Source organism: Prenolepis imparis, unplaced genomic scaffold (genome assembly GCF_030444845.1).
Source record: "Prenolepis imparis isolate NDT839.2.m4 unplaced genomic scaffold, iyPreImpa1.0 SCAF_126, whole genome shotgun sequence".
NCBI lineage: Eukaryota > Metazoa > Arthropoda > Insecta > Hymenoptera > Formicidae > Prenolepis > Prenolepis imparis.
The window spans coordinates 29,682-35,198 of NW_028141284.1; the positions used below are offsets into that span (position 1 = coordinate 29,682).

Sequence of the window (5,517 nt, forward strand, 5' to 3'; positions counted from 1 at the left end):
AAAATATGATCATAGTTTAATGCGTTTGCATTTAATTAAGATTTTTGAATCTAATGTTATTGAGCATTTTCCACAATATACTCCTCAAAAGTTGCTTCTATTAGTAGTAATAAAAGCAAGAGAGATTGAAGCATCTCGTAAACGTACTATAATGTGAGACGGAACAACAATATTTGAATCGGTTAGAAAAGCAACGTCATATTTACCAACTTAAAAAAGAGTTAAGTAATAATCAATTACAATTAACGGAAAATAATTCAAAGAATTTAATGAAAACAAACAATGATATTTATGAAGAAACTAAGCAGCATGATTTGGAAAATCACTGTATAAATAAACGTGCACGCTATTCACAAGATTTAGAAAATAATCATAATCAATTACAGTTAATGGAAACTGCTTCAAAGAATTTCATGAAAACAAACAATATTTATGAAATTAAGCAGTCTGATTTGGAAAATCACTGTGTAAATAAACGTGCACGCTATACACAAGATTTAGAAAATAATCAATCTAAAAAACATGATTCATATGAGCAAGATTCCGAAAATAATTGCATTGAACAGCACGATCTGTATAAACAAAGCTTCGAAGATAGACGCGCTAAACGACGCGATCGTTATAAACAAAATTTAGAAGACAATCGCGCTAAACGGCGCGATCGATATAGACGAAATTTAAAAGATAATCGCGCTAAAAAGCGTAAACGATATGAACAAGATTTAGAAAATAAACGCGCACAAAAGCGTATGCATTATTCAAAAAACTTTGAGCATGAACGAGATAGACAAAAAAGATTGAATCCTAATCACAAATGGCTTTATAATAAGCGATATTATTAGACAAAAAAACAAAAAATCAAGACAAAATCTACATTTGAAAAAAAAACTTGCAATATTGCTAAAAAATTACTAAAAAGTATAAACAATTCTGGTCGAAGAATACCATAAAACTTCGTAATTGTTCAGAAATATTTATAAAAAATATTATTGAAAAAATCAATATTAAAGGTCACATTGAGAAACGATTGGAAGCTGAAAAAATTGTACGTTGGTGCATGTGTATTAGGAAAAATTATATTCGCAATATATACAAAATGTTAAGTTTGATTAAAAAGAAATCAGAAGTGTATTTGACTCTTGTCGCAGATTGTTCTACAATCGAAGACAAATTAACTGCGCTATATGGCGAATCTAGACATACAGCCTCATCTGAAAATTATTTCATTGAGTCTACATATCATCATGATGTAAATCCATTGGAACCTTTGGTAATGAATGTAGAAGGAAAAGTAGTAAACATATTACCATTAACAACAGAACAAGCTAAAAAATCTTGGTCGTGTAATATTTCAAACTATAAAATTAACAATCCGCTTTTAATTGACCGTTCTCAGAAGTCTCTTAAAACCATAAATACATGTATCTTAAACAATGAACCAAAACTGATGTGTAATACTGCAAGCTGTAAAATTAACGATCCGCTTTTAATTGATCGTTATCAGAATTTTCTCGAAACCGTAAATACATGTACTTTAAAAAATGTACCAAAACTTATGCAAAATATGCAAAATATTCATAAATGTACTATGAAAACTTCAAATGAGAAATTGGGTCATACGCGTAGCTGTTATATTGATTTAACACTTTGCGAAGGAATGTTTCTTCCAGTTCAATTATTATCGCCTCATTTTCCAAAAGTAAGATATATGAAGCGTTTAATTTATCAACTTACATATTTTTATCGAAAGTTGGAAAATCTAGATGATGCATTAAATAATGCTGATATGAACACTTTGAATGAAATTGTGACTTCTGCACAGGAGAAAGTAGATATACAGACATCAACGGATTGATACAATTTTGAGTGATGATGATATTATGTTTAAATATCGTTTAGCATTTAAAGCATTGACTAAACGCTCTGTGGACACACCACGACATGTTTGCGTATCATGCGAGAGATTGTGTTATAAAAAAAGTGTTTCTAAAGTCAATAGATGAAACTGAATTATTAAATGATCCGATAGAAGAGATAAAAAATGATACGTTAGAAGGTCAACGGAAAGCAATGTTGACTCAAGTGACTAATGCTGAAAACGATGGCTATTACGAACAATATACCATCTATCCCTTATATGAAAAGAAAGCAAATAAAACTGCGACAGCTTTATATCAAATGTTAAAAATTCAGGACTTGCCTCTGAACAATCGTGAGTAACATTTAGATTTAATGTGTTTTCCAGATTTATATTCTTCTGGTATTAATGGACAATGTGAGATTAAACAAGTTAAACTTTATGATCATGAATTTATTAAATGTCGTTTGACATCTAAACATCCACAGTATAGATTAAATCTACAATATGTATTTTATTTATTGAACGATGCAAATATGCGTCAATTAAGTCGTGGAATTTTTCATAAAATGAATGTAACTAATCCGCGACTTCGTTATACAGCTGCAGAATACCTAGACGCAATGTCGAAAGAATTGTTGGAATCTAATTTGAGTACAATATTTGCCACACTTCGAAATATGAATATTGGTGTAAACCGAGAAACGATTTAAATTGTATGACGCAGCATTATGGACCTGCGACATGGTTTTTAACACTCAGTCCAAGTGAGTGGTTATGGGAAGATTTAGGTGAATATATTCGTGAAGTAAATGAATGGCATGACGCTTCCTTAAGCGTTAGCGCACTCGTTGTTAGAGATCCTGTATCAACATCCAGGTTTCTCGATAATAAGTTTCGGGCAATGCTTGACTTCATTAGGTCAAAAGATCATCCAATTGGAGAAGTAACGCACTATTTCTGGCGACGAGAATATCAAGGTAGAGGTATACAACATTTTCACTTATTAATTTGGAGTAAAAATGCACCAATTTTCGGTGAATCTACTATTGAGGAAGTTTCCAAATTTATTTCACAACATATAAGCTGCACAATATCGGATCAAAATATTTCGCCATTGTTGTACAGACGTGTTGATACGCATCAGCGACATACACATAACGATTATTGTCTTCGTTCTAAAAAAGTAGGACGTAAAGTTATTCGTCGATGTCGTTTTGGATTTTCTCGTCCCGTTACTGAAACTTTGAATATCAAGGATGTGGCAACTTCGATAGCCGGTAGAAAACAATTGAAACATAAAAGTAGACTTTATGATCTTCCTCGAACGGATAATGAAGGTAATATAAATGACTATAATCCTGTTCTTCTTACTGCATGGGAAGGTAATATGGATATACAATTTATTGGTGAAAAATCATCGCTGCTAACTTGGTATGTTACTAAATATATGAATAAAGCGGGAAAAAGTGAATTATCTGAGAATATTCTTGATAGTAAGGATAACAAAAACAAATCATTAGCAAGTCATCTTTGGATTGCTTTGCGATTTACGAATAATAGAGAATGTGGAGCTCTCGAAGCTGCTGATACATTGTTAGGTATTCCTTTGTATGGAACTGATCGAAATACAACCATCAGATGGTTAGATGTTAATCAAATACGATATAGAAAATTAAAAAGTCGTAGAGAAATTGAAGCTCTTGATCCTGAATCTACAGATATATTTTATCAATCTTTGATAGATGATCATTATCCACATAGACCAAACGAATTAGAAAATACGTCTCTTTATGAATTTGCACAGTGGTACGATATCTCAAAGATCAAACCGAAAAATAAGTTTATTGAATATTATAAAATAGGTAATGGTTGTTATCTTAAACGGCGACAGCGCGAATATCTTATTAATCATTTTAGATATAATGTTAATACATAGCCGGAAAATTATTTCTTTGCGTTATTGCCTATGTTTAAACCATGGCGAAAATTAGAGGATCTTAAAAATGAATGCGATACTTATACCGAATCGTTTCACAAAGTAAAACTGCATCTTTTAGAAGCATTGCAATATCATGAAAGATTAGAAGAATTGCAAAAAGCAAAGTTTGAAACTGCAAAACAGTTAGTTCAGCAATGCTTAGATGACGATTTGCAAAAAGAGCAGTCTCAGGATGATCCTGAAAATGCAATAGGTATTCAAAATATAGAGGCTGGTGAAGCAATGCAAGATTTTAAAGATCTTGGTGATAGAGCAATTCAAGAAATTGATGTATCTGAAATGATAGTAAAATTAAATACGGATCAAAAACGAGTATTTGATAAAGTTACCAATGCTGTAGAGTCCGATAAATCAATATTACGATTATATGTTAGCGGAGAAGGTGGTACTGGAAAAAGTTTCTTAATCAAGACTATTAAATGCTGGATAAAACAAAATCTCAACAAAGATACTGCTGTAACAGCACCTACTGGTATAGCAGCATTTAATATAGATGGTTTGACAGTTCATAGATTGCTTCAATTACCCGTTGAACATGGTCAAACTCCTAAGTATAAACAATTATCTGATTGTGTATTAAAAGTTTTACGAACAGATCTTAAAGATGTTATTCTTTTCGTAATTGATGAAGTGTCAATGATATCTAATTTGACTTTAATATATATACATCTTCGATTGTCTGAGATATTTGATACTAGTGATTGCGATGATGGTTGGTTTGGTCGAAAGCATATTCTTTTATTCGGAGACTTGCTTCAATTACCTCCTGTACGCGAAGATCTTATCTTTACACATTTATCAGATCAAAAAATTGCTAATTATCTTGGTTCTTTAAATGCTGTTAATTTATGGATTACATTATTTGAATATGATGAATTGATAATCAATATGCGTCAGCAAGGAGATAATTCATACCGTGAGTTATTGTCGCGAATTCGTATTGGTTTAGTGACAAAATCTGATTGTAAAATTCTAGAGAGTAGAACAATATCTTTCAAAGCTGATTCTTTCGAATCTTGATTAAATGAATTATGTGATTTTATTAACAGTTTATCATCGGACACTGTTTGTTTATTTCCTACTTGTAATATGTGTGATGTCCTTAATAATGCAATATTAAGTCGCATTACTTCCAAAGAAATATTATTAATTGCTGAAGATACGATTGGTTGTACATCATATGTAAAAAAGAAAGTATTAAAAGTATTGTCAAATAACGATGATGATAGTTCTCGAACAGCTGGACTTTCAAAACAAATTACAATTAAAATTGGAGCAAAAGTTATGATTCGGCGTAACATCGATGCCAGTTTGGGTCTTGTAAACGGTACAATTGCTAAAGTAATTTCAATTGTACGAGAAACATCTACTGATGACGTAGAAAAGATTAAACTTCTTTTACCATCAAGTTTAGAATATGAAATTGAAAGAGTAACGGCTAAATTTCAGGTATTGGATAGAGCGTATGTTATTCGAAAACAATTTCCATTATCTTTAAGTTATGGCATCACTATTCATAAAAGCCAAGGATTAAGTTTGCAAAGTGTTGTTATGGATATTGGCAACTCTGTATTTAGTTGTGGTCAAATTTATGTTGCCTTGTCGCGAGTAACATCTCTAGAAGGAGTGCATTTAATTAACTTTGATCCTTCAGCAG

General features: G+C 31.4%; 1 pseudogene; it reads left to right on the forward strand.

Moving 5' to 3' along the window:
• The first annotated feature begins 3,248 nt into the window (after positions 1 to 3,248).
• Positions 3,249 to 4,880, forward strand: LOC145947712 (uncharacterized; annotated as a pseudogene).
• The last annotated feature ends 637 nt before the right edge of the window (positions 4,881 to 5,517 follow it).